The sequence below is a fragment of the Lasioglossum baleicum genome, chromosome 1, assembly GCF_051020765.1.
Source record: "Lasioglossum baleicum chromosome 1, iyLasBale1, whole genome shotgun sequence".
NCBI classification, from domain to species: domain Eukaryota; kingdom Metazoa; phylum Arthropoda; class Insecta; order Hymenoptera; family Halictidae; genus Lasioglossum; species Lasioglossum baleicum.
Window position 1 is genome coordinate 18,561,725 of NC_134929.1, and position 21,640 is coordinate 18,583,364.

Here is a 21,640-nt window from a genome sequence, read left to right on the forward strand (position 1 = left end):
AAATCATGGGTGCACCTTGGGTGCACACCTTGATCTGAAGGTAAAACTTTAATTTTCGAAGATCAAGGTCATTTCAAGGTCATGTTATTATACATATCTAAATGCATTTTTCGAACAGTTACCCGATGCAATAAAATAAAAATGTAGTTATGTGTCAAAAAACATCGATGACCTTGATAACTCCGAAAAAAATTACCTTTGAAAAAAAATATTCCTGCCAGATATTTGGTCTATTGACACCATGCACATTACGTAAGAAATAGTTTTTGCATCACAATAACCTGAAGAGATATTTAGGTGTCCTTATTTAAACGGAACACCCTGTATGTATTATTTTAAATTAATATAATAAATACATAAAATCCGCTGTCTACTGATAACTTATGAAGAGGAGGTTGTAGAACATGCAGGAAGATGTCGGTTCGTGTGAAGCACGAGCGAAAGAAAATATTTTAAAGGAATCGAAGGGGATGAAGGTGTCGAACCGGTTGGATCGTTGCGCTTATCTTGTCCCGCCGGTCGAAACTGTCGTTCGTCCCTCGTGTCTCGAAATCCGATTAATTCCGTTGACGCGAGACCGACAGGCGTGCATTGTTCGTTCGTTATCTATTCATCGCGGGTGCATCGTGTTGCACGCCGTAAAATCGCCGGGATAAAAAAAACGGGGGTGTACCAGGAGGAAACGAGGAACGACGGAATTTAGGTCGAAGTAGCGCGCGAAGATGCTGAAACAATAGAAAACGGAAATAAATCGCGAGCGACACGACGGCTTACCCCTGGTCCCCGCTTAAATCCACTCTTTGTGCGTCAAATGTTTTTCATTTAAACGGAGAACATCCCCCCTCTCTCTGTTTAAATCGACCTTCTGTTCATTCCGAATGCTATTAACACCTTCGGCGACGAATTTTTTAACCCCATTACAATTTCATTCAAGTTGCTCCGACAAGTTTGCGCATCAATGGGTAATGAAATGATTTATAGGGTTTGTAAATGTAAAACTATAAATATTTTTTTGCCCTGAATAAATTTGTACAATGAGAATGTAGTTTCGTCGGTAAGGCAAACAAAATTGTCAATCATTCTCATATTTTTAGTAATATGTACAATAATGTTATCGATTTTATTCTTTAATATTTTCTTATGTTGAATTAGTTTTTGAGGGCCATAATATTTTTGTATTCAGAACATGTCATTTTTTCAGAAAACGCTTATACATATTCTTATTTCATCCATAAATTAGGAATAATATTAAAATAAAGTACGATCGAAGTACAGTTATTCTAGATGATGATCTTTTCCTTTTAGACCGTGTTGTTTCAAAATCGCGTAAAAACAGGAGTTATACATGAAACCGTCTCGAGAGTAGTAGTCTAGCACGTCGTTCACAATTCGCGACGCTATGGGAGTACAGGGGTCGGCCGATATTCGCGCAGAAAAGTTCGAATCGGAAGGAGCATGCCCGGCGGAGATTATATTCAGTTAGGGGTTCGGGGCAAAAGTTCCGGGACATCTGTAAAATTATCGCGGGCCGCTGTCGAGAAGATCTTGTTGGTCTCTCGAGTCGGGCGGAAGTGGCGGGCCGTCGATCAAGGACAAAAGTTTCCGTGGCCGTCACGGATGCGAAAAAGTTCTTCGCGGAGTTTCGCGTGTTCCGGCCGCATCGTAGCCACGTTTCCAACACAACGGAAACCGGCGCCCAACGATCGCCGATCGCCAGATAACGTTTCCAGTTTAGAGTTTGAATAACGTTCCTGGAAGAGCTGTTCTTAAATCAAGCGAAATAAGAATAGCCCCAGAGACCTCCCGTTTAACGCGGAGAAATTCACCCTCTTCCCTCCTCGTGACCCGAATCGTTGTTCCTCCGATCCGTTCACAGAATTAATCAACCCTTAACGAATCCAGCAGTATCCGATAAATTCTCAAATTGATTCGCGCAGAATCAAAAATATTAGATTGGTGCTTCGTTTAATTGTTTTTCTGTTATCCAAAATTGTATCCCGGCTATTCCAACCTTACCTAAAACTTATTTTATGAATTAACCAATCCGACAAATGTTTCCACGAGGAAATTATTTCTAAAATTTTTGAACACTGTGCTCGCGAATTATTCTGCAAGAATTTTGAACAAGCGTTTGCAATAATCATGGCGAAGGAACTCGTGTAAACGTGACCACCTACATTCTGCTCGACCACAATTCGAAATTCACCATATCCGCCTCGGAAATAGTACAACTACAGCATAATAGCCGGGGAGAACGTCGCGGAGAGGGTATTAATAATATGTTTGCGTTTTACCAACAACAGTTACAGAGGCTTAAATTAGTGATTCGAGACATTTATTATTCAACGCGTGCCATTCGTATTTCCACGGGGCACGCCACGCGCGTGCAATTAGTAACACGGCAATTGAAAGTACCGATTAACTATTCATAGTCTGCATTAGATATATAACATTTACGCCGTGCGCGTGTGTTCAATCAAATTTATGCCAATTAGCCGCCTATGCGACAACTATCCCTAGTTATCAAAACATATTATCCCGAATTAAAATGAAATAAGACTAACATGCTATGAAACATCACTTAAAACAGTGGAATACCATTCAGATTCTGCATAAATGAATATCTACGCATTAACACTAAACGTACCGAGCTACAGTCGGAGTACAAAGTATTCGTACACCTCTTAAAAACGAATAAATTTTTCAAAATTGGACTCAGCAGCTTGAGTTGTTTTGAGACGTCAGAAGGGTTAGTTTACTAGCTGATGTGTAAATCATTTATTTTGTAATTGTTATTGATCGCACGAAGGGAACGGTATAGACCACGATTTTTAAATTTTTTATCTGTGCCCGCAATGAAAATTTAAAACATGTATTTTGTAAATCTTAGTAAGTTATATATATATGTACAGTTTCATTGAAATTGGTTGACGGATAAAAAAGCTATGGGCATTGTAAGATGTAAAAACCTTTGAATTTACGGTTTGCGATTCATTTAAATCGCAGATTCTTACGATTTTTGTTATTTTCAATCAATTATACATATTTCGTAACATCCTTGATCGATTTCGATGAAACTTTGTACAAGTATATAACTTACTTAGACCAACCAAAGGCGCCTTCTAAATTTTCATTACAGGTGCGGATAAAAAATTTTTAAATCATGACCTTTACTATTTCCTTCGCAATTGCGACCAATAACAATTTTTTTTTTAAATTATTTACACATTAGCTAGTAAACTAATCCTTCTAACGTCTGAAAAGAAACTCGAGCTGTTGGGTCCAATTTTGAAAAAGTAATTCGGTTTTCTAATGTGTACGAATACTTTGTACATCGACTGTATAAAAGTAACATGTGCTCTAATGAAGACATTTGTAATTTAAAATGAAAACTTCAGAACCGGTCGTTCGACCGGTTATGGTAGGTTTAGTGTTGAAGAGCGAGAAACCGAATATTTTCGCTCAATAGTTTAAAAAAAAAAACGAGCAGTACAGCTATTTCTATATTTCAATAAATAACAATTTTGTACTTCGGTCAGAGTTTGTGCGGCTGACGATACGCACGAAGAAATTGGAGGGAAAAACCACACGAAAGAGTTTTTCAATTTTGCAAAAATGCATTTCTCTTCTTGGAAGTACCTCGCGCGAATACAGTTCCAATATGCATGAAGCGTCGCGAAGTTTCGCGTTCGAATAATTCAGCATTGTTTTTCAAGAAATTTTGAATCACGATTTCGCTATCGACCAACGAGCTCATTTTCGCGCGCGATGCTATCGATTTTACCGCAAAAGTTATTTTATAGCCAGCCCGGAGAGTTCGAGCGAAAAGAGTTTAGCTCGAAAAGAGAATGGTTCGATCGTTTTCCGGGGTTGAATGGCTACTTTAAAGGCTTAATGTTCAACGTTCCCGGAACACGCGAAATTTGTGGAAACTTTTGCTATCTACAGCCGAACCCACCGCCTTCGGATCGATAATTTCGAAGAAACTTCTGCATAATATCTACGGAAGCACGTCCCCCCTTGATTCAAAGTTCCCGCCGAAAAACCGGTTCTCTTGTAACGCTTTAATTGCGAGTGCGGCGTGTACGGCATCGCGTAAACCGCGAAGCGAATTCTATTCCGCACCGGGGCTAACAAATTGGATTATTATTGCAACAATGCTGCGCCGGCGTGCGAGCGTAAATTACCATATTCAATGTTCCCAATAATTAAATTTAGAGCCTATTAATGAACAGTTTATTTCTCGACCAATCACGCGGACCTATGAACGCGCGGTAGTATATTAATATAAAGATTTAATGGATATCATGAATCTCGAATGAGTTATATTATTGTAATGTTGCTAATTGGCTCGAATTGGGAGCGGTTTTTGATTGAACTTTAGGTGGGGCTTAACTATGTGGTCTTTAACAGAGTTGGGCATTAATCGATTAAAATTTCAATCAAGATTTATGTTTACGATTAAAAAAGGTAATCATTGAAAAATCGGAGACTGATTCAATCGATTGATGAAGTTAATCGTCAATCGTTGATTAAAAATAGCAATCATCGAAAAATCGGAGAGGTGATTGAATCGATTGATGGAGTTAATCGTCAATCGTTGATTAAAAAAAGAAATCATCGAAAAAAAACATAAAAGCACGTAAACAGAGTTTGTATTATAGACCAAATTACAATACACCTAAACTTAGTTTACATTTTTTCCAGTATTCATATAGTTTTGATTCCGTATTTCATTTCGAAATTTCAGCAATCATTAATCAATTATCCGATTGACGATTAATAATCGTTAATCGCAATTAACGACTAAAGTACAAAATTTAACCGTTATTCCTAATTAACGATTAATAAGTATTTCATCGTTAACCGATCGAGAGAGAGAGATTAACGATTGAAGTAGAAATTTATTCGTCAATCGTTGATTAAATTTTTGCCCAACTCTGGATTCTAATCGATCAAAAGAATGTACTTCCGAAAAGCCCGTACATCCGATATTTTTTATACTCTGGATTCTTACGTATTTTGACGTGCTGATTACGAATATGATAGTGAAAATTGGCGCAAATGTTATTTTCATAGCGGAAACCGTGAAAAAAAACATAAAAATCGTGGTTTTTTCCATTTATTTCTGTAAATAATGGGAATTTTGAAAAATACTTCTGATATCGGAGGTATGGGCTTTTCGGAAGTTTATCCGATCAAAACGTCGCGCATGCAAAAAATTTTTGTAGACGAATTTTAAGAAAGTAGTAGATGCGAAATAAATAAAAATCGTATAAAATTCTGTACAATTTTTTATGCTCCAGCATTTTGTTTAAATTTTCAGAAACTTTAAATGCATAAGAATAGTTAAAAACCATAACCATTCTCAAAATAACATCTCAAAGAAACTGAAGCCGTTCGAACCAATTCTATATAAGTGATTCGTTTATAAAGGGTTGACGAACAGTTTTGCGGAGGGCTGTAACTGGAGATTGACACGATTAGAAAGTAGCTGCGAGAGGAAAATTGTATTTGAAGGGTAACCATAAGTTAATAGACAGCTGGTGCGTTTTGAACAGGATCTGACGACCGACCCGCTGCATTATTGAGCCCGGATAATCTGGACCGCGGGATCGATCTTCATTCTTTCTTACTGAAATTGTGTCTTGGTGTCCTCGAACGTATCGGCCCCGCCTTTATTCTTCCAATGTCGCGATCGAGTATTCTTGGCACGATTTTCGGGGTCACCATTGTTATTATTGAGTGCACTCCCGGACTCATCATGATGCGTTGTGCAAGAACCACCGGAGGTCAAGGGTCTTGTAAAAACGGTAAACGTAGAACAATACGTTCTCGATCGCGGCATTGAACTTCTTCAAATATCCTCATTGTCTCTGAGGTGTCCGTGAATACAATCTCTGCCGGGAAACCTCGGCCTCTCAGAGCCTTCCCGGCTGAGCAATTAGTTTTAACAAAATAACGGCTGTGGATTACATGCATTTATGATAAAAATGAGTTGGTGCAATTTAAAGCAGCAAAAACATTAGAAGAATTTAAAGGTGTCATTATATTATTTTAATCTGTTAAATACATTATGAAAGAAATTTTTAAGAGCCTCTTGTCAAATCAAAATTAAAGAGGGTTGAATTAAAAATAAAATGAAAGCTTCCCATCTGAATTGCAAGAAACTAGGGTGAAATAAAAATTTAATGTTCCATTATATTATTTTTGATCTGTTAAATATATTAAGAGAGAAATTAAATTTTTATTTCACCCTAGTTTCTTGCGATTCAGGTGGAAACTATTATTTATTCTGCATAATTTTATTTTATTTTGCAGAAAGAGAGAGAGAGAGAGATCCGCAGTCTAGTTATGATACAAGGCGGTCAACTCCATAATTTTGATTTGACTAGAGACTCTTAAAAATTTGGAACAAGTTCTTCTCATAAACAATCGCTAAATTCCTCGCGAAAGGGCACCGAATTAATTCCTCCTTCCTCTTCCGAAGACTCATTATTAGACTGCGGATCTTTATGCATTTACGCGGCTCATGGAAATTGTCAAAATATGCCAGAATATAAAACTCGATAGAATTCACTGCGATTTTAATTTGTTTCAGATCTACGAAGGTTGTTCCCATTAAAAAAAAGATTTCATTTCATTTCACTTTCTACAAATTTGTCTATAAAAATTGGAAATTGCATAAACATCCGCAGTCTACTGATTATCTTCATCAATTGTGGCCCATGAAAATAGCTGATCACGAACAGCCGTTCGCCATGAAAATGCGAAAACTCGATCGATCGCTGATGTTCCGTTCGACAGACAGGTGTTAACGATTGAACGTCAAACGGAGAGACGCATCTCGAAGTTAAGCATCGGAGTCGTAGGTTCCCGATTCCCTCAAGGACAGGCACGTCCTTAGCTAACTTGATCCCCCTTCAACCTTTTTCCTCGAGCACTTCCCGCGAAGAAGGTTGTGCTAGGAGAAAAAAGAGAGAGAGAGGGAGAGAGAGAGAGAGAGAAGAGGAGAGGAGAGGCCACCCACTTTTCTCTCCGGTTGCCATGGCTTTGAGCATCGTCGAGCGTCGCAAAGGCCAAGTGTCGCGACCACGGCTGCTACCCTTGTGCATCGACTACATCATTCTTCACCTCCACCCTTTTCTTCCTTTCTCCTCTCTCTCTCTCTCTCTCTCTCTTTTACACACTCTCTTGGTCCCGTTTCACACGCGTTTCATGCACACAAACATAGAGAGTTGCGCACGAGCGCGAGCTTGCGCGAGGTCGAATGCAATCGCTAGGAAAGGCGAAGGCGCTTTCAACGGCTGTTGGGATCGACTGACACGATTCGTTCGGCTAATGGACCTGTATTCGGTAATGGCGGCAAGTGACTCCTGGTAACTCTTTCTAGGGACTAAGCTCTGCCTGTCTGTCCCCTTTCCGGCTGAATTTACTTGGACGGTTTTAGCCCGGCTTTGTGTACACCGAGCGCGGTCGGTTTCGTGGAAACAGCAGGCAATTAGAAGCACACCGTCGAACCTTTGTTATACGAACCCGTGTTATTGGGACACCATGCCAACAAACGTGACGTCCTACAGGATGATTCACCGAGGGATCTTGCTGAAACGTTCCAACCCTTTGGAGGTGAGGATTTCTTCACATATTTTTCTCGCCCCTGCGAACTGTTGGTGTCTTAATAATTGGGTGATCCACCATTATCGCACTTTTACAATCGATGGTACTTAAGACTAAGGATGGGATATTACTGATTGAATTCGAACTCTCTATAAGTAAAGTAGGGATTGATATCGATCGCATGATTTTTAATGATAAATAATAGTATTTTTCTCGGCGCTCTGGTTCGATCAGTTTCCAAATAATTATAGCTATTGTAACGAAAAGAAAGGTGGTGTGTTTCGTCCTGGACCCGCTAGAGGACTCATCAGTAAGGCTATCTATAATAGTATATTAATAACTTTCCTCATAAAGTCTTCTGACCCTGTGGTCTAAGGCAAGACCCGCTAGATAGCCTTACTGATGAGTCCTCTAGCGGGTCCAGGACGAAACACGCCACCTTTCTTTTCGTTACAATAGCTATAATTATTTGGAAACTGATTGAACCAGAGCGCCGAGAAAAATACTATTATTTATCTCTATAAGTACTTCGAAAAACAGAACGTATGCCAGACAGTTTCGAAGCTTTTACAAGTACTTTGGTAAACGGAAATAATACTTGCAAGTATAGTCGAATCTTGGTCGAACAGACTCGAAACTTTTATGAATATCGTACCGGAAATTCTCTGATTTTTCTAATCATTATTTTTTTTTTGCCTTTAAAATCAATTATGTTGTCCTCCAATGCATAATTTAATTCAACATGTACAACTAATACAATTTCATAATCTATCGCAAATATTATTCTTAAATAGTTACGAATTTAATCAAGAAAGTGCTTAAAACCTATTATGCAGTTCTGATTTCCAAGATTCGAGTACTACTTGTGAAAGATTCGATTCCTTTCAACATCGAAGTATTTATAAGTATCTTTTCGAAACTTGTAAGTACTCATTCCGAGGTTCGATATAATCGAGGTTCGAGGATCGAGGTTCAAATATAATCATTGAAACATTATTGCTTTTTATTTGGTTATTCAAATTGAGTCGGATTCATGAGTACATATTGAACTTGATCCCATCCCAACTTGAGACCTCAGCTTTGTTATAAATATTTTAAAATACATTTTCCAAGGTTATTCTTGTAGATACATAAGTCCTTCTAACTTCTTCAATTGAATCCATTAGCATGGTGGCGATAGGTTTAGTGTTAAATTACTTGTTTGAGACTTTAGGTAGTAGACTCGACACTGATGCAGCTATCTATGCATCTATTCGTTTTAGTCATGAATGCATAAAATCCGCAGTCTAGTTAATTAACCCTTAGCAGTCGAGGGGTGACTCAGAGTCACCACTGAAAATTGCTATACCATTATTCACAATATTGTCTACACTGTTAAATATGTTGATATCTAATAAATTACTAATTATACGAAGTTCATATCCATAAAGTGAAGAAATCGTGTTCAATGGAATTATTCCAGGTCGGAAGAAAAGTTTAATTGTCAAGTTAAAATATTGGGTTGGCAAGAAAGTAATTTCGGTATTTTAAGGCGAAATGGAGCCCAACATTTTTATCCAAGCTATGAATTTCAATGAATAAGATATTCCTCCTTTCGTTCGATGATCTTTTGCCAAAGAGAATGAATAAGAAAATATTTTATCGATTAAAGTCTGTTCATTAAAATACCGAAATTACTTTCTTGCCAACACAATAGCTCCGATTGCAAAGGGTTAAAAGCCAGCTGTGCCAATAGTTTCTTCAGCTCGTACCCAACACAGAGGGTTGCTGTAAAGACGAAAAATTTCAAACACACACTCATGCTGTGGAGAGATCGAATGATGCACTGTAGAGGTGTTCCCGATGCATCGAAAGTGTCGCGCAACAGATTTTAGTGCATCTCGAGACAAATCGCTCCGACGATCGCCGAGCTGTTCGGTTTCGATGAATCGCAGCATTTATGTGTACCTATCCCTGAAGCCGTATTGGCTCGATATCAAGCCGCTCGAGTGTGTATGCGAGGAGCTCTGTCCCGCTATAAAAGCGTACGATGCTATGTGGAACTCCTACACACGAGGTCGTGTCGAGGTATCTTCGTAACAATGAACAAAGAGGGAGGACATGGGAAAATGCAATATTCCAGAAACAATAACATGTTCAAACGTCGGGACCGGTTATGCGTACCGAAGGGACCGGTTCTCGAGTTCTCTTGAATATGTTTACGCCGTATTGTCGGGAAAGAAGTAATGCACGATAAAACTGAACGAACGTGACGAGGAGACCGGTGTGGATATTGATGCACGCTGCAGACAAATTTTATTGAACCGTTTTCTTTTTATTCGTTAAATTAAACCCTCGCACTGTAACGTCAGACACGTGACAAACACTTCGAAGAGCGTCTACTAAATAAGCACCCTCTCTCGCGACAAAAGTGACACAAGTGAAAAACAGCGAAAAACTGTTTCTAACATAATAGAATATCAGACAGAATATAATCAATATAGTCCAGTCAACGAAAAGTTGTAGAGGGAATTGGAAGGAACACAATTTTTAACTTTGGGTCTTTGTTTGGACTAGTTAGGAGGTAAACATACTAAAAGTCCCCACCATATGCGAGTCTCGCCAGGCCCCTCACCCTTACGCCCCTCGCCCAGCTGCGCAGCGAAGCCCCCTTTCCTTCCCCCACTATTCCTACTAACGCTGACGCGTACCATTTGGAGCAAGCTAAGTTAGCTTTAGTGGGAAGAGTGGGGGAAGCAAAGGCGGGCTTCGCTGCGCAGCTGCGCGAGGGGCGGAAGGGTAAGGGGCCTGGCGAGAATAGAATATGGTAACCCTGGTCCCCACTCCTAGGAGGTGTGCGGGGTGCATGGGGGCACGTAGGAGGTCCCCTTTTTCAGTTTTCAGCTTATATCTCGGAAACTATGCCTCCTAGCGATAAGACCATTACATACAAAATTAAAGCTGGTAAAATGTGCCACAAGATTGATTGAATTCAGTTTTTCGCTATCTCGCATAGTTTCCGAGATATCCGCGCTCAAAGTTCACTAATTGTGCTGCAGAGGTGGAATAAGGCAAAAAACCTGAGGCAAAAATTTCTTTTTCACAATTAGTGAACTTTGAGCGCGGATATCTCGGAAACTATGCGAAATAGCGAAAAACTGAATGGAATCAATCTTATGGCACATTTTGTCAATTTTAATTTTGTATAGAATGGTCTTATCGTTAGGACACAAAGTTTCCGAGATATAAGCGGAAAACCGAAAAAGGGGACCTTCTATGTGCCCCCCTGCATCCCGCTCACCTCCTAGGAGTAGAGGCTTTTAGTATGTTTACCTCCTAACACTAGTCCAAACGAAGTCCCAAATTTAAAAATTTTGTTCCTTCCATTTCCCTCTACACCCCCCTTATGAGCATTCATTGACTGGTCTAATAGACTGCGGATCTTTATGCAAAATAAAAATATGTTGCAACGATCATGGACAGCAGGAGTTAAATCAAAATCCCCCCCCTTAATCGATTGTTTACATTGAAAACATCATAACAATGTTCTTGGATTTCTCTAATCTTTCACTGTTTTATATTTCACCCAGCCAATTTAATCTAATAGTCAATAATTTTTTCATTCTGGTTATTTTAGTCTTACGACCCTTAAAAACAACCCTTTCGTCTTGTGACGTTTTTTGTTTGTATCTGACCCACACAGAACAAATATATATCTTGAGTTGTATTTTGTTGTTAAACGGCACAAATGCCACCTGGCAGTTGGACAATGAAGTTCAGTTAATACGCTTTCGATAATTTATGAAATAATATTTACAGAACTCATTAATGGTAATAAATAAAAAATCAGGTATTTTGGGTGCGATGTATGTTTTTAATTGCCGATATAAAACCTTCAAGAATGGATCGAGGAATGCCTTACCAGTTAATAAAGTGCAATAATCAATGTGATTAGTGAGAAGTTCACTAAAAACCACGAAAGACGTCGAAAGGTCGTGGCCCCAATTTTTTGGTCAGGGACTACGCGTCGAATTCTAATTGGATACGAACGTTCCTCGTGATTTCTCATTCCGCACGACAAGGATCAAAGGTTAAACGTCGCGGGTCGGTATTCAGGCATTGTTCCGGCATTACGTAACGCATCGGAAAAAAAATTGTAGCCGGCTTGGCGTATGCGCGGCGTCTCTGTATGCACTCGGTGCACCGAGGTTCCGCGAGTCGCGCGGCTAAAAGATTCAGACCGCTCTCCAGCCGATGGCTTTCATTATTCGGTTCACGTGGGTGCATAGAAACGATGCAACCCGACCGGCTTCGGGGGATGAGGACGCGCAGGGGTGGCCCCTGCCAGTCGGGTGGAAAAGAGTAGAAAAAAATAGGTTATGCATACCGACGCGACGCCCGCTCTGAAAGCGTCTCTGAAAACACGAACCGTGCACCGGCCCCGTCTGCGAAACAACGCCGTTCCCGGACCTCCCTATCGGCTGTTCGTTATTGTTAGCGATGACGGGATGCATCACGCCTCTGCCGATAAATGGAAACGATGATTTATTAACCGATCAACCATGTTAACTGCACCGCCGCGGATTATACCAATCGAATTCGCCCTCGTTCTATTCGCACAGAGCGAAGAAATAGATTTGCATAATAGATAATCGTTGCGAGCCGAACCGTCTGAAACGATTTTGCGTTTGGACAAACGGTAACGTTGCATTTAATGTTCAACGGCGCAATGAATTGCTAGAAATTTCTAAAATAAAAAATTAATCGTGTAGAATGACTGGGGATAGTATTTATGCAAAATAAAAAATGTTTGCATTGACTGCAGGACACTGGAGCCATATAAAAATTGTATTCTGCCTTTAATTATAATTATTGGACTCGTGATGAAGATTCTGAACAGAGTCTAATAAATATGTATGTTATTAATTTCCTTTAAACCGAGAGGAAATTCTATTTTGGTTTTGTTAATGTATAGTTATTGGAGAACATGTAGGCATATAGTAGATATAGATTTTCTCCTTTTTTAGGAAATTACGAATTACAAAGAAAGTTCTAATCACTGAAATCGTAAAATAAATCGTAGGGCAAGGGGTCAAGTTGAAACTAATGTACACAGCTTTAAATTGTACGTACCCATTTTTGTCATTAATACATCAAATCCGCTGTCTAATGATATTATGTAGAATATCAACATTACTTCTGAATGTTTTCAAACAAGTGTCTTCAATCAGTTCAATCCTCATCTCGAATGATGTAAAACGAGACAAAGAGCTGAGTGCATCAAAGAATCATCCTCCCAGGTCGTTCTTTAAACATTCACTCTCTCTTTTCCTCTTAATTATTCACGACTTTTATGTTCAGTGACTTTTAGAAGATTTAAAAATGTTCATCAGAGAATCCGCACAATTTCACTAATAAGAATCCGCAGGGAATAACTCGGATTTCCAGCTTCGCCAAAATCACCCCAAAAATCATTTCTAACTAGAAAGGGAATTCGAAATCCACAAAAAAATGCTCATCCGCTTCGACACCGAATTTTATATTCGCGTACAATTTCGCTGGTAGAAAAAATCGAACATATCGACAGGAAATAATTCAAATTTCCCGTTTTAGTAAAATCCGTCGAAAAAATCTACCCTTTCAAGGAAAAAGCGTACTCGAAACCCCGAAAAAAACCTGATCGAATCCGCTTTAAACCGATCCGCTCACTCCCCGTCCCAATTCCCGTTGAGGCGGCCTGCTGACCGACTCAACCCACCCCCGCTTCCGCCAAAACAATTCCCTCCACGTACTCGCTTCGAGCCCACCCCCGCCGCCCTTCCGCGTCCAAAAATATTTTATTCATTCCCGTGTCTTCGGTGCGCTCTATCGGCGAATATCTGAATTTAAATCAGTGTCCTGGAACCGGCCCGAAATTCTAATTGCACGAATTGTCGTCCTCTGCGCCTGCACCCCCGCCCCGTCCCTCACTCGCCTCTTCACCCTCTTCACCATTTATCATCGTATCCTGCAACGAGGTGCAGTTGGCCATTGGAACTTTAAAATTGGCACAAATGTTCTTTGGTGCTCGGAAACAGAAAATTCCTCCTGAATTTTCAACCCCCTCCTTAACTTTAAATTGCTATTGCACTTCAAAATTAAAGTAAACCAGTGTTTGTTGGTTCTAGAAGATTTCCGTAGCACCGTCACCAATTCAGTCATAACTCCATGCAACTTCCACTACAAATATAATTAACGATGCCTGGAAATCGTCAGAGAAAGACAACAAAAAGAAACCGATCTAAGAATTAAATTACTGTGCTTCAAAATTAAAGCAAACTAATTTTTGTTGGTTCTAGAAAATTTCCGTAGCACCGTCACCAATTCACTCATAACCCCATGCAACTTCCACTATGAATAGAATTAACGATGCCTGGAAATCATCAGAGAACCGCAAAAAAATAAACTATTCCAAGAATCAGTGCGCTTTAAAATTAAAGCAAACCAATTATTTGTTGATTCTAGAAAATTTCCGTAGCACCGTCACCAAGTCCACCATAACTTCATAAAGAGAAGCGCAACGAAAATAAACTGTTCTATGAATTACTGTTATCCACCCACCCCGTACATGATACATCAGGTTCATGCATATTCAATGCTCGACCTAAGTCAGCTTATTTTCTTATTCAATGAACTGCACCGTACACGGTGCACTGGATGTGACCAGCTTAATGTATAAGATAAATAAAAAATGTCCGTGTGAAAAGACCTAGAACAATCTGAATATCCACGACAATCGACCAGCCGAATACGTTTCGGTGACCGCCGCAAGGGTTGAACAATCGTCGCCAGTGATCCTACATAAATACTGTTGTGCGGGGGTGGTGTTGCGTGCGCAGCTTCCGCTCGGTGCCTTGCACCCTGGCGGCCGTGTGACGTGTTCATTAATCGGTTCGGTAGGAGAATCGAGCTGTACACGTGGGGATGCTGGCAGGGGTTGGTGGCGCGATGGTAACCGCGGGGAGGGGAGTTGGGATTGGTAGCGGGGGATGGAAATGTTAGCGGAGGTGGATTCATCCGAGCGGAAGGAGTACAGCCGCTCGAGGAAACGCGGGGGTGGCAGAAGGTTGAAGGAGCAGAGGAAGAGAGGAGGACAGAGGACGGAGGATTGTGGAGGAGGAAGTTTTGAAAGAGGGGAAGGGATCCCGTAGTAGTAGTAACGATAGTAGCGTGGAAACCGCGGCGGGGGTGGGTTGTCAGTGACGAGGGGGTGTCCTGGGGGTTGGTTGGCCCGGTTGACGCCAACGAAGGGGTAGGAAACGGGTAACCCGGCCGTAGTATCGCGCACGCGCCCTCCTCTCTCCTACGGCCACTGAGTCAAGGTCCCCGCGAGCTGACAATCGACCTGACCTCGCTTTTCTCCTTAAAACCAGCGCGCAAACATCGACACACGCGCGCGACACACAGCGACTGACACCGGCCGCAGGGTTCAAGGGGCGTTTCGTTTCAAATCGAGAATCCTGCCATCTTTGGATCCCCTGGTACCTTGGACCTTCAACCCTCGTGCCCTGTATTTTTTTTTCAATTTCACCCTCGTGCTCAATAACCAAGATGTTGGTCAATGGTCAGCTTTACGTCTACCTTGGAATTTTAGTCCTCCTTTGTCCTTTATTTTGACGATTTATCCCTTGTGTTTATTAGACACGACTGCTGACGTCGTTCTGTACAGGTACCTTCGACCTTCAACTCTCTGCCCACTATTTTTTCAATATCACCCTCGTACTCGATAACCAAGATTGTCGATGTTGTTTGACGGTCAGCTTTATGCCTACCTTGGAATTTCAGCCCCCATTTGTCCTTTATTTTGACGATGTAACCCTCGTGTTAAATAGACAAGATCGCAGACGTCGTTCTGTACATATTTTTGCCCAACTGTGTTATTAGACACGACTGCTGACGTCGTTCTGTGCAGGTACCTTCGACCTTCAACTCTCTGCCCACTATTTCTTCAATATCACCCTCGTACTCGATAACCAAGATTGTCGATGTTGTTTGACGGTCAGCTTTATGCCTACCTTGGGATTTCAGCCCCCATTTGTCCTTTATTTTGACGATTTAACCCTCATGTTAAGTAGACAAGATCGCAGACGTCGTTCTGTACAGGTACCTTCGACCTTCATCCCTCGTTCTGCTCAGTGTATTTTCAATTTCACCCTCGTGCTCAATAACTAAGATTGTCGATGTTGCTTGATGGTCGGCTTTATGTCTACCTTGGAATTTCAGCCCTCATTTGTCCCCTATTTTGACGATTTAACCCTCGTGTTAAATAGACAAGATCGCAGACGTCGTTCTGAAATTCTTTTACTCTTTCTACTGTCTCAAATTACACTCGCCCAATTGTGCCACAAGAAACCAACCAGAGAGAACGTTCTTATATAAACGGACAAGAAGAATTTTCTACCCTGGACTTGGCCAGTTTTCAGGATTAGATTTTGGATAGTAGTTCGAGGATTTTATGGTTAGGTTTTCGGCAGCATCATTTGGTTCGGCCCGCGATTTACCGCACGAAGGAAAGTTTGGGAGCAGGAAGATCCGTTGGTTGGGGCTGCTTTAAAGCTGATTAGAATGGCACCGCAGAGCTGGGGTCACGGGACACGGATATTGTAGGTTGATAGTCTGCCGCCTCTCCGGGGATAATGAGTTATAAGCGATTCAACGTGGCTTGCGGCGATCCTCGCCACCTGGGGATGCGTAGCCTGGGGTGTCGGAGTTATTGTTAGAACCGGTGTTCCTGGAAAAATTGATTTCCAAGGGGCGATTGGTGAATCGAGTTTGATTCGAGAATGAAAGGGAACCTGCAGCATTCATACTCTCGTACTCGTAACACCCTTTCTTCTACCGACCTTCTGTTCTCTTCAAAATGAAGTCATATAGTCAATGATTGAATTATATTAACCCTTGGCACTCGCGAAAGTTGTCTAAAAATTATTTACATTTTTAGATATGTTGGTATCTAATCAATTGCTTGACATTTATGTGTTGTATGAGGTTTTATATGAATCTCATGTCTATGAAATAATCAAGTCATCCCAGAAGCAATTTCGTATTGTATATTTTTGGTAATACGAAAAAAATGAAAGATTGGAAATGTGTGGTAAAATGATGAAGAAATAAGGGGCCAAGAGAAGGATAAATTGACCACCTATCTTTGAAAGGTTGCAAGTAGTTGATTGTTTTTGTACAATTGTCGCTGACGTCGCAATTCAATGTAATTGATTTTTTGAAAAAAAAAATAAACAATCGGTGTGACGACAAGAAAAAATATCTGCTCTCGGTTAAACGAACTCCGCGGGGTGGACGTCCTTATTAAATGGAATATTCAGCGATGCTTGGAAAGTGATTTAAATAAATGAATTATTCTTTCGCGGTGAAGTATTCTGTATCTATTCTTAGCCCTAGCACTCGAAAGTGTTTCTTTGCAGGTTGGCACACAAACGGGCTTGATGATGTTACAAAGTACTCGCCGATGTATGCAAAGTACATATTTGAAATTCACTTATAGACTTGTTAAACGTCCTCGCTTATAGCCAGCCTTTGGAAATCAAATAGGATCGGATTTCTTTTCGTGTATACGGTATTACTGGCTGAACGATCCGGTTCTCCTATAAACTTGCCTCGCGAGGATCATAACAATTAAATACATTCACAAGAAACCTCTTATCTTCGGGTCGTGTTACGTAAAAGCCACTGGAATCGACACTCGTAACTAAATTATCAAAACTAGTCTTGTACATTGAAATTAATTCCAAAAATGAACTCAGCACCGAACCATTTCATATTCGAACTTATTTCATTCAATATTTAAATGTTCGCATGTATGATTTTAACGCCGGCGAAATTAATGAAACGCTTTAATCGCGAGCGCAAAATGCTCAGTTATTAATTAAATTAATTATTAAATTCTTTGAAACGTGTGTTCACGCTTGGAGACGTAGTCGAATTGTTTCCAAATTATTTTTCTTCTCCGATAAATATATTGTTAATAACGACTGAACTATTGTATACTCATTATGTAACTAAGTTAAACGACTGGAATCAAAGGAAACTGATCAAAGGAACTGTTGAGTAAATAATGAAGAAACACACCCGTTTCCGCTGTCAGTAGTAATCACTGACGTATGTCAGACCGTCGTCGGACGTCTGAGAAATGCTACACTCCGACTACTGCAATACGAATGCGTCCGATTACAGACACGTAACCATGCTTTCACAAATATCTACAATATATGATCCTTCCCAGTGTCGTTTCATCACGGGAACAAACTCGAAACTTCATTTCAATTTCACAGAGTTCAAGCTGCTTAATTGATCAGCTTCGAACGAGCGATCCTTTAAAAGTTTCACCAGCTCGTAATTGAAAGGACGAATTTGTTGAATGGTTGCTAGACTTCCTTAAAAATTTAGACACGGCAAACTGTTCAATCACGGTCACAATGAAATTAGCAGGAATTACTTAAGGGACGTTTATTACAGAAACTAAACGTATATTAGTAGATTTACTTCATTTCATTAAAGACTTAATTGAAAGAAATAGGAGTAAAATAAAAATATCTTCCTGCTTTTAATAGTTCTGGTTTTTCACTGTTTTAAAGACGACTCTCTATTTATGAGTTTGAAATGATAATATCTGTTCTCAGATTCGCACTGAAACGGGAGCCTGATATCGATACAATTCGCGCGATAATCGCCCGAGATTCCACTTGTTCGATCCAGTCGATATTCGATTAACTATTATATTAACGGGTGCGACTTGCCCGCGGGGATTCCCGTATTGTCCAGTTTCAGCGATCACTATAGTCCAGCACGAATGTTAATAAAAAGTGTCGAGTTTATCTTATCCTACAAGATAAAAGCAACTCTGCGTGCACAGAGTCGCAAACGAAAGTGTAGAATAAGGCTACGTTTCCCCATGACGCTCCGGTTGCAAAGATAATCGACTTTGAAACTTTGATGCGCGTGCATTCGTGATTACAAAATTGCAGTAGAATAGGTAGGTCGTGCGCGGAAATAGTTGCTTAGATTGAAAGCCGCACGTACAACTATCAAACGGTTCCCGGAATTCCTTTGCTGTCAGGCTTCATCGGAAATTACTTCAACTTTCAGTTTTGTAATTTATGATGATCAAAGAAGGCAATTGTGATTTATTCATGATACCGGATCTTGATTTTAGTTAAACATCGGGGAAATACACTCGCGGTTGTTGTTCTCGGCGGGAACTCCGATGTGGAAAGTAGATTTTACAAAATTGTTTTATGTGTGTTACGCTTTGGAGGATTGCGTTCGCGTACGGCTGGAAACTAGGCTTAAAGTTCGTAATAATAAACGTGGTTTCAAGTATTGCGTTGTGTAATAAACTCCCGCCTTTTTTGTATATTATTTTATTTTAGTATTGTATTTTTTCCCCGCAATTTTGTGTTTTTTTAAGTACAGTATATACACAGTAGACGGTCACAAAAATATTGGGACACAAATATCGGGAGAAAATTGCAATAGATTGGAATTGTAGAAAAAATACTAAAAGTGGGCCTATACTGAAAATTTAAAAAATACGTTTTGTAGATCTGTGTCGGTTAAACGTATTCTGAAAATTTCGTCAAAATTTCGTAATTGCAATAAATTTAAGGATTCTTACATCTTTCAATGCCTGTCATTTTTTCCCGCATCAACCGATTTCGATGAAACATTCACAGTGCATATAATTGATACAGATCAACAAAATGTACTTTTTTAATTTAATATAGGCCCACATAAACAAGTTGAAAACGTAACTTTTAGTATTTTCTTCTACAATTTCGATCTATTGCAATTTTTGGAAAGTTTCTTTTCGCATCCTGTGGTAAACTAATTGCTCTTGCTTTCCAAAAATGTTCAAATCGCATTAAAAAAGTTATCGTCTTTTTAACAATAAACCTACCACTGCCAGTCAAATGACGGGTTTTATATTTTTCATTTCATAATTATTGAAATTATGAAGTTGCTTACGTGGAAATTGATTCGATAAAATTCTGTATCCAAGCACATATTGTTGTAAAAATTGCAGAAAATCGAAATAAATAGAGCCACGTCGTTTTTGCAAACTAAAACATGTTCAATCACTTTTAGTGCTCGGTAGGTTTAGTGTTAAGAGTGTCCCAATATTTCTACAAACGCATCTGCTTAAATTCTACGAATTAATTAATTTTAATCAATTTTCAGGCTTTTTCAATGGAAGTTCCAGGAGGCAGAAATATTCATTTTGGACATCTGCTCGACATCTTACTCAAGTTGTGTGGCACCCAAGCTCCAAGTTTTTGAGTAAAGCCTATGGAGTGAAGATGGTTAACGATGGTAAGTGATAGACCATCTATCTTCTGAGGTGTCGAGGAGATGTCGTAAATGAATTTTTCTGTCTCAAGGAACTTCCATTGAAAAAGCCTGAAAATTGATTAAAATTAATTCATTCGAAAAAACTGAAGCAGATATATTTGTAGAGCAAGAAAAAGACTTGCGAATGCATATGTATACTTTACCTAACGAACCTTTACCAAAAACTTGACCAAAAACGCGGGAATTTATGACACAACCCAATATTATCCATATTTTAGATATTGCTGAATTATGTATGTACTAAATTCCCTGTCTCTTGTGGGATGTTCTCGAATGTGAAACCATTTTTGTACAAACATTCATGGAAACATTGTAGCGTGCCCAGGGAACGAAGCAGCGAACTCCAACAGATCGAAATGATCGAGATCAATGGACTGCGGGTGATTAACGGATAAGTGGGGGCGTTAATTTCTGGCTGGTGAATATTAAAGCGAAAACGTACGCGGCTCTCGCTCGAGCTACCAATTACCTCTTGGATTTGCATCTTTACTGCGTTTTAATTATTTTCACGGTCTAACCGAAAAGAGTGGGGGTATAACAATAGAACGAATAGGCGTGGTGCTTCGAGTGAAAACGAGAAGGAAAGAGAGAGAGAGAGAGGGGAGAATGGAAGGGAGTTTCTGACGGAAGCAAGTAAATATTCATTGTCGGGTAAAAGAGAACAAAATCGTGGACATCGCGCGGCGGTCCGTTCCCACTAAATTCATTGGGCGGCGTGCGCGCGGTTCCGAAAGGCCACATTTATGAATTTATGAATATTGTTAAAGCCCGTATCCCTGCTAAACTGCGCTTTATGCCGCGCGGGGGTGGTCAGGTCAAGAGTTCACGCGACGTTCTTTACGCCCGGGGGTCTCGCTGCTGTATTGTCGTAATTACGGTGAAATTATACTCCTAAGCAGGCCGAGGTAATGCGGCTGACGTTACAAGCCTCGTAAAGCTTTACCTAACGCGGCGAGAGGATACTCACTCTCTTTCTCCCTCTCTCTCTCCCTCTCTCTTGTCTCGTTGCTGTTTGTTAAATACGCAACGACGTTGCATTAGCCCGAACGAAAGCCACCATTGAACACGTTTTTCCTCCACGTGTTCCTCTGATTCTCGTCCGCCCATGAATTTCCAAAGCCACTCGCTACTTTTCTGGCGAGACGCTTTGGATTTCCTAATGTGGCATTTTTGTGCAACTTTTTAACCGGAATGTCTTGCATGATGTGATGAAATTGAAAATTCTATCAATATTAACACTTTACCTACCGGAAGCCTATTAATAGGATTTTCGATAATTATGCTGTACCAACAGAAAGCGTAGAAATTTTATTTTACATTGCAATCTGAAATGAGAATATTAGATGACGTTACTGAGGGTGACTTGTTAGTTCACAATGAAAATTGCTGTTGCTATTGAAGATTGCATTAAAAAGTGTTTAGCCATGTACCATAGATATTTCAAAACTATGCAATAATCACCGATCGGTATAGTGATGAAATTTTTTTTTCTCTTGAACGGACAGTTTTTTTTTAAATTTGTTTTTTAATACTGCATTGTCATCCAGTTCTGAGCTATGTTTAAAGTTTCAGGTCTCTAGCTCATCGGGAAGTGGTTTAAAATCTCGACAACTCGGCAAGCTAATATCAGCGTGGTAAT

General features: G+C 40.0%; 1 protein-coding gene across 2 annotated transcripts in view; it reads right to left on the minus strand.

Annotated features, from left to right (window-relative positions):
* The window catches only part of Hs3st-a (Heparan sulfate 3-O sulfotransferase-A), a 146,554-nt gene that overhangs the window by 25,238 nt on the left and 99,676 nt on the right, over nucleotides 1-21,640 (minus strand). The window contains exon 1 of one of the 2 annotated variants that reach the window (XM_076423182.1): nucleotides 7,537-7,579. The exons of the other annotated variant lie outside the window; for it this stretch is intronic. The gene's annotated coding sequence lies outside the window, so the exon portion shown is untranslated. Of the gene's footprint in view, nucleotides 1-7,536; nucleotides 7,580-21,640 lie in introns of those variants that run through there. 2 annotated transcript variants of the gene reach the window in all.